The sequence below is a fragment of the Musca autumnalis genome, unplaced genomic scaffold (assembly GCF_047663935.1).
Source record: "Musca autumnalis isolate F117 unplaced genomic scaffold, ASM4766393v1 scaffold_4, whole genome shotgun sequence".
NCBI lineage: Eukaryota > Metazoa > Arthropoda > Insecta > Diptera > Muscidae > Musca > Musca autumnalis.
The window spans coordinates 227,977,867-227,987,099 of record NW_027411977.1 but is presented as its reverse complement, the minus strand read 5'-3'; positions in this window follow the sequence as shown (position 1 = coordinate 227,987,099).

The window sequence follows — 9,233 nt, the reverse complement described above, 5'->3', positions numbered from 1 at the left end:
ATGTTAACAAAAAATTTCTTTAAAAATCCACGCCTAAAGTTGTGAGGATGTTAACAAAAAATTTCTTTAAAAATCCACGCCTAAAGTTGTGAGGATGTTAACAAAAAATTTCTTTAAAAATCCACGCCTAAAGTTGTGAGGATGTTAACAAAAAATTTCTTTAAAAATCCACGCCTAAAGTTGTGAGGATGTTAACAAAAAATTTCTTTAAAAATCCACGCCTAAAGTTGTGAGGATGTTAACAAAAAATTTCTTTAAAAATCCACGCCTAAAGTTGTGAGGATGTTAACAAAAAATTTCTTTAAAAATCCACGCCTAAAGTTGTGAGGATGTTAACAAAAAATTTCTTTAAAAATCCACGCCTAAAGTTGTGAGGATGTTAACAAAAAATTTCTTTAAAAATCCACGCCTAAAGTTGTGAGGATGTTAACAAAAAATTTCTTTAAAAATCCACGCCTAAAGTTGTGAGGATGTTAACAAAAAATTTCTTTAAAAATCCACGCCTAAAGTTGTGAGGATGTTAACAAAAAATTTCTTTAAAAATCCACGCCTAAAGTTGTGAGGATGTTAACAAAAAATTTCTTTAAAAATCCACGCCTAAAGTTGTGAGGATGTTAACAAAAAATTTCTTTAAAAATCCACGCCTAAAGTTGTGAGGATGTTAACAAAAAATTTCTTTAAAAATCCACGCCTAAAGTTGTGAGGATGTTAACAAAAAATTTCTTTAAAAATCCACGCCTAAAGTTGTGAGGATGTTAACAAAAAATTTCTTTAAAAATCCACGCCTAAAGTTGTGAGGATGTTAACAAAAAATTTCTTTAAAAATCCACGCCTAAAGTTGTGAGGATGTTAACAAAAAATTTCTTTAAAAATCCACGCCTAAAGTTGTGAGGATGTTAACAAAAAATTTCTTTAAAAATCCACGCCTAAAGTTGTGAGGATGTTAACAAAAAATTTCTTTAAAAATCCACGCCTAAAGTTGTGAGGATGTTAACAAAAAATTTCTTTAAAAATCCACGCCTAAAGTTGTGAGGATGTTAACAAAAAATTTCTTTAAAAATCCACGCCTAAAGTTGTGAGGATGTTAACAAAAAATTTCTTTAAAAATCCACGCCTAAAGTTGTGAGGATGTTAACAAAAAATTTCTTTAAAAATCCACGCCTAAAGTTGTGAGGATGTTAACAAAAAATTTCTTTAAAAATCCACGCCTAAAGTTGTGAGGATGTTAACAAAAAATTTCTTTAAAAATCCACGCCTAAAGTTGTGAGGATGTTAACAAAAAATTTCTTTAAAAATCCACGCCTAAAGTTGTGAGGATGTTAACAAAAAATTTCTTTAAAAATCCACGCCTAAAGTTGTGAGGATGTTAACAAAAAATTTCTTTAAAAATCCACGCCTAAAGTTGTGAGGATGTTAACAAAAAATTTCTTTAAAAATCCACGCCTAAAGTTGTGAGGATGTTAACAAAAAATTTCTTTAAAAATCCACGCCTAAAGTTGTGAGGATGTTAACAAAAAATTTCTTTAAAAATCCACGCCTAAAGTTGTGAGGATGTTAACAAAAAATTTCTTTAAAAATCCACGCCTAAAGTTGTGAGGATGTTAACAAAAAATTTCTTTAAAAATCCACGCCTAAAGTTGTGAGGATGTTAACAAAAAATTTCTTTAAAAATCCACGCCTAAAGTTGTGAGGATGTTAACAAAAAATTTCTTTAAAAATCCACGCCTAAAGTTGTGAGGATGTTAACAAAAAATTTCTTTAAAAATCCACGCCTAAAGTTGTGAGGATGTTAACAAAAAATTTCTTTAAAAATCCACGCCTAAAGTTGTGAGGATGTTAACAAAAAATTTCTTTAAAAATCCACGCCTAAAGTTGTGAGGATGTTAACAAAAAATTTCTTTAAAAATCCACGCCTAAAGTTGTGAGGATGTTAACAAAAAATTTCTTTAAAAATCCACGCCTAAAGTTGTGAGGATGTTAACAAAAAATTTCTTTAAAAATCCACGCCTAAAGTTGTGAGGATGTTAACAAAAAATTTCTTTAAAAATCCACGCCTAAAGTTGTGAGGATGTTAACAAAAAATTTCTTTAAAAATCCACGCCTAAAGTTGTGAGGATGTTAACAAAAAATTTCTTTAAAAATCCACGCCTAAAGTTGTGAGGATGTTAACAAAAAATTTCTTTAAAAATCCACGCCTAAAGTTGTGAGGATGTTAACAAAAAATTTCTTTAAAAATCCACGCCTAAAGTTGTGAGGATGTTAACAAAAAATTTCTTTAAAAATCCACGCCTAAAGTTGTGAGGATGTTAACAAAAAATTTCTTTAAAAATCCACGCCTAAAGTTGTGAGGATGTTAACAAAAAATTTCTTTAAAAATCCACGCCTAAAGTTGTGAGGATGTTAACAAAAAATTTCTTTAAAAATCCACGCCTAAAGTTGTGAGGATGTTAACAAAAAATTTCTTTAAAAATCCACGCCTAAAGTTGTGAGGATGTTAACAAAAAATTTCTTTAAAAATCCACGCCTAAAGTTGTGAGGATGTTAAAAATCCACGCCTAAAGTTGTGAGGATGTTAACAAAAAATTTCTTTAAAAATCCACGCCTAAAGTTGTGAGGATGTTAACAAAAAATTTCTTTAAAAATCACGCCTAAAGTTGTGAGGATGTTAACAAAAAATTTCTTTAAAAATCCACGCCTAAAGTTGTGAGGATGTTAACAAAAATTTCTTTAAATCACCCTAATTTTTAACAAAAAATTCTTCCTAAAGTTTGAGTTACAAAAAATTTCTTTAAAAATCCACGCCTAAAGTTGTGAGGATGTTAACAAAAAATTAAAATTTCTTTAAAAATCCACGCCTAAAGTTGTGAGGATGTTAACAAAAAATTTCTTTAAAAATCACGCCTAAAGTTGTGAGGATGTTAACAAAAAATTTCTTTAAAAATCCACGCCTAAAGTTGTGAGGATGTTAACAAAAAATTTCTTTAAAAATCCACGCCTAAAGTTGTGAGGATGTTAACAAAAAATTTCTTTAAAAATCCACGCCTAAAGTTGTGAGGATGTTAACAAAAAATTTCTTTAAAAATCCACGCCTAAAGTTGTGAGGATGTTAACAAAAAATTTCTTTAAAAATCCACGCCTAAAGTTGTGAGGATGTTAACAAAAAATTTCTTTAAAAATCCACGCCTAAAGTTGTGAGGATGTTAACAAAAAATTTCTTTAAAAATCCACGCCTAAAGTTGTGAGGATGTTAACAAAAAATTTCTTTAAAAATCCACGCCTAAAGTTGTGAGGATGTTAACAAAAAATTTCTTTAAAAATCCACGCCTAAATGTGTGGATGTTAACAAAAAATTTCTTTAAAAATCCACGCCTAAAGTTGTGAGGATGTTAACAAAAAATTTCTTTAAAAATCCACGCCTAAAGTTGTGAGGATGTTAACAAAAAATTTCTTTAAAAATCCACGCCTAAAGTTGTGAGGATGTTAACAAAAAATTTCTTTAAAAATCCACGCCTAAAAGTTGTGAGGATGTTAACAAAAAATTTCTTTAAAAATCCACGCCTAAAGTTGTGAGGATGTTAACAAAAAATTTCTTTAAAAATCCACGCCTAAAGTTGTGAGGATGTTAACAAAAAATTTCTTTAAAAATCCACGCCTAAAGTTCTGAGGATGTTAACAAAAAATTTCTTTAAAAATCCACGCCTAAAGGTCTGAGGATGTTAACAAAAAATTTCTTTAAAAATCCACGCCTAAAGTTGTGAGGATGTTAACAAAAAATTTCTGTAAAAATCCACGCCTAAAGTTGTGAGGATGTTAACAAAAAATTTCTTTAAAAATCCACGCCTAAAGGTCTGAGGATGTTAACAAAAAATGTCTTTAAAAATCCACGCCTAAAGGTCTGAGGATGTTAACAAAAAATTTCTTTAAAAATCCACGCCTAAAGGTCTTGAGGATGTTAACAAAAAATTTCTTTAAAAATCCACGCCTAAAGGTCTGAGGATGTTAACAAAAAATTTCTTTAAAAATCCACGCCTAAAGGTGTGAGGATGTTAACAAAAATTTCTTTAAAAATCCACGCCTAAAGTTGTGAGGATGTTAACAAAAAATTTCTTTAAAAATCCACGCCTAAAGTTGTGAGGATGTTAACAAAAAATTTCTTTAAAAATCCACGCCTAAAGTTGTGAGGATGTTAACAAAAATTTCTTTAAAAATCCACGCCTAAAGTTGTGAGGATGTTAACAAAAAATTTCTTTAAAAATCCACGCCTAAAGTTGTGAGGATGTTAACAAAAAATTTCTTTAAAAATCCACGCCTAAAGTTGTGAGGATGTTAACAAAAAATTTCTTTAAAAATCCACGCCTAAAGTTGTGAGGATGTTAACAAAAAATTTCTTTAAAAATCCACGCCTAAAGTTGTGAGGATGTTAACAAAAAATTTCTTTAAAAATCCACGCCTAAAGTTGTGAGGATGTTAACAAAAAATTTCTTTAAAAATCCACGCCTAAAGTTGTGAGGATGTTAACAAAAAATTTCTTTAAAAATCCACGCCTAAAGTTGTGAGGATGTTAACAAAAAATTTCTTTAAAAATCCACGCCTAAAGTTGTGAGGATGTTAACAAAAAAATTCTTTAAAAATCCACGCCTAAAGTTGTGAGGATGTTAACAAAAAATTTCTTTAAAAATCCACGCCTAAAGTTGTGAGGATGTTAACAAAAAATTTCTTTAAAAATCCACGGCTAAAGTTGTGAGGATGTTAACAAAAAATTTCTTTAAAAATCCACGGCTAAAGTTGTGAGGATGTTAACAAAAAATTTCTTTAAAAATCCACGCCTAAAGTTGTGAGGATGTTAACAAAAAATTTCTTTAAAAATCCACGCCTAAAGTTGTGAGGATGTTAACAAAAAATTTCTTTAAAAATCCACGGCTAAAGTTGTGAGGATGTTAACAAAAAATTTCTTTAAAAATCCACGGCTAAAGTTGTGAGGATGTTAACAAAAAATTTCTTTAAAAATCCACGCCTAAAGTTGTGAGGATGTTAACAAAAAATTTCTTTAAAAATCCACGCCTAAAGTTGTGAGGATGTTAACAAAAAATTTCTTTAAAAATCCACGCCTAAAGTTGTGAGGATGTTAACAAAAAATTTCTTTAAAAATCCACGCCTAAAGTTGTGAGGATGTTAACAAAAAATTTCTTTAAAAATCCACGCCTAAAGTTGTGAGGATGTTAACAAAAAATTTCTTTAAAAATCCACGCCTAAAGTTGTGAGGATGTTAACAAAAAATTTCTTTAAAAATCCACGCCTAAAGTTGTGAGGATGTTAACAAAAAATTTCTTTAAAAATCCACGCCTAAAGTTGTGAGGATGTTAACAAAAAATTTCTTTAAAAATCCACGCCTAAAGTTGTGAGGATGTTAACAAAAAATTTCTTTAAAAATCCACGCCTAAAGTTGTGAGGATGTTAACAAAAAATTTCTTTAAAAATCCACGGCTAAAGTTGTGAGGATGTTAACAAAAAATTTCTTTAAAAATCCACGGCTAAAGTTGTGAGGATGTTAACAAAAAATTTCTTTAAAAATCCACGCCTAAAGTTGTGAGGATGTTAACAAAAAATTTCTTTAAAAATCCACGCCTAAAGTTGTGAGGATGTTAACAAAAAATTTCTTTAAAAATCCACGCCTAAAGTTGTGAGGATGTTAACAAAAAATTTCTTTAAAAATCCACGCCTAAAGTTGTGAGGATGTTAACAAAAAATTTCTTTAAAAATCCACGGCTAAAGTTGTGAGGATGTTAACAAAAAATTTCTTTAAAAATCCACGCCTAAAGTTGTGAGGATGTTAACAAAAAATTTCTTTAAAAATCCACGCCTAAAGTTGTGAGGATGTTAACAAAAAATTTCTTTAAAAATCCACGCCTAAAGTTGTGAGGATGTTAACAAAAAATTTCTTTAAAAATCCACGCCTAAAGTTGTGAGGATATTAACAAAAAATTTCTTTAAAAATCCACGCCTAAAGTTGTGAAGATGTTAACAAAAAATTTCTTTAAAAATCCACGCCTAAAGTTGTGAGGATGTTAACAAAAAATTTCTTTAAAAATCCACGCCTAAAGTTGTGAGGATGTTAACAAAAATTTTCTTTAAAAATCCACGCCTAAAGTTGTGAGGATGTTAACAAAAAATTTCTTTAAAAATCCACGCCTAAAGTTGTGAGGATGTTAACAAAAATTTTCTTTAAAAATCCACGCCTAAAGTTGTGAGGATGTTAACAAAAAATTTCTTTAAAAATCCACGCCTAAAGTTGTGAGGATGTTAACAAAAAATTTCTTTAAAAATCCACGCCTAAAGTTGTGACGATGTTAACAAAAAATTTCTTTAAAAATCCACGCCTAAAGTTGTGAGGATTTTAAGAAAAAAATCTTTAAAAATCCACGCCTAAAGGTCTGAGGATGTTAACAAAAAATTTCTTTAAAAATCCACGCCTTGTCCTTTTAAGATAATTACCAATTTTGTAGCCAAATTTGTTTAACAACCAAAAGATCTAATAATGATAGAAATTTTACAACCACCATTATGTGAAAATTGTTATCCTTCCTTATTGTTTGAGAATGGCCACAATTTTAAATGAGAGTCATTAATCACTTTCTTTCGGTTCATTTGAAAATGGGTGGGTGGAGGTGGTTGGGAGAGGCGCTTTCGAACAAATAAACCTCAATATTTGGGGGATAGTTAATTTGACTTGATAATATAATTTATTACTTAATTCTTTTATAATTTTTGGCATCAAGAAAATAAACACAATGAGGGAGAGGTGCGACAAGCAATATATCCTTAAGTTTATTGAAAGGCCATTAAGAGGAAATATTGTGTGAGTTTATCTTTTTGAACAATAGTTTTATGGCAAAGTTATTCAAAGAAAGGAGAATAAAATTATGGCTCACAACTTTTTGTATTTTTTTCCATTTTTATTACCAAACTTTCATTTTCAGTTATTAATTATTGTTTTTGTGTTTAATTGGGTCATAAATTCAATTTTTTTATTGCCTTCAAATTTGTTCTACAACATGTAATGGCATTATTTTATTACTGTCTCACTATAATTCTCACAATACTTTTAAATTCCAATTTATTGCTCTTGCCTAGGTAGGCTTTATGGCCGTTGTATCTAGGTGGCTAATAGTCACCAGGGTGTTGAATAAAATATTAACACGTTGTGCCATAAATACGTGCAATATGCATGAACATTATGAATTAATTAACTTTAAAGGTGTGGAAATAAAATCAGAATTGGTGAAATTGGGTTTGTGGTTAACAATATTGACATAACTGGCAGGCAGGCTGGGTGGAATATGAATTATCAATAATATTTTATAAATAGTAAATAAATAATAACATATTAAATTAACAATTTAACTCTGGGAATTTTTAAAGAATTTTTTACAACTCGTGTATTTTTTAAAGAATTTTTTTACAACTCATTGATTTTTTAAAGAATTTTTTTACAACTTGTGGATTTTTTAAAGAATTTTTTTACAACTTGTGGATTTTTTAAAGAGTTTTTTTTACAACTTGTGGATTTTTTAAAGAATTTGTTTACAACTCGTGGATTTTTTAAAGAATTTTTTTACAACTCGTGGATTTTTTAAAGAATTTTTTTACAACTCGTGGATTTTTTAAAGAATTTTTTTACAACTCGTGGATTTTTTAAAGAATTTTTTTACAACTCGTGGATTTTTTAAAGAATTTTTTTACAACTCGTGGATTTTTTAAAGGATTTTTTTACAACTCGTGGATTTTTTAAAGGATTTTTTTACAACTCGTGGATTTTTTAAAGAATTTTTTTACAACTCGTGGATTTTTTAAAGAATTTTTATACAACTCGTGGATTTTTTAATGAATTTTTATACAACTCGTGGATTTTTTAACAAAATTTTTACAACTCGTGGATTTTTTAAAGAATTTTTATACAACTCGTGGATTTTTTAAACAATTTTTTTACAACTCGTGGATTTTTTAACAAAATTTTTACAACTCGTGGATTTTTTAAAGAATTTTTATACAACTCGTGGATTTTTTAAACAATTTTTTTACAACTCGTGGATTTTTTAAGGAATTTTTTTACAACTCGTGGATTTTTTAAAGAATTTTTTTACAACCCGTGGATTTTTTAAAGAATTTTTTTACAACTCGTGGATTTTTTAAAGAATTTTTTTACAACTTGTGGATTTTTTAAAGAATTTTTTTACAACTTGTGGATTTTTTAAAGAATTTTTTTACAATTTGTAAATTTTTTAAAGAATTTTTTTACAACTTGTGGATGTTTTAAAGAATTTTTGACAACTCGTGGATTTTTTAAAGATTTTTTTACAACTTGTGGATTTTTTAAAGAATTTTTAACAACTCGTGGATTTTTTAAAGATTTTTTTACAACTCTTAGATTTTTTAAAGAACTTTTTTTACAACTCCTGGATTTTCTAAAGAATTTTTTTACAACTCCTGGATTTTTTAAAGAAATTTTTCCTATTCATGGATTTTTTAAAGAATTTTTTTTAGAACTCGTGGATTTTTTAAAGAATTTTTTTACAACTCGTGGATTTTTTAAAAAATTTTTTTACAACTCGTGGATTTTTCAAAGAATTTTTTTACAACTCGTGGATTTTTTAAAGAATTTTTTTACAACTCGTGGATTTTTTAAAGAATTTTTTTACAACTAGTGGATTTTTTAAAGAATTTTTTTACAACTCGTGGATTTTTTAAAGAATTTTTTTACAGCTCGTGGATTTTTTAAAGAATTTTTTTACAGCTCGTGGATTTTTTAAAGAATTTTTTTACAGCTCGTGGATTTTTTAAAGAATTTTTTTACAGCTCGTGGATTTTTTAAAGAATTTTTTTACAGCTCGTGGATTTTTTAAAGAATTTTTTTACAGCTCGTGGATTTTTTAAAGAATTTTTTTACAGCTCGTGGATTTTTTAAAGAATTTTTTTACAGCTCGTGGATTTTTTAAAGAATTTTTTTTTCTGGGTTTCCTAAAGATTTTTTTACAACTCGTGGATTTTTCAAAGAATTTTTTTACAACTCGTGGATTTTTTAAAGAATTTTTTTACAACTCATGGATATTTTTACAACTCGTATAATTTTTTAAAGAATTTTTTTACAACTCGTGGATTTTTTAAAGAATTTTTTTACAACTCGTGGATTTTTTAAAGAATTTTTTTACAACTCGTGGATTTTTTAAAGAATTTTT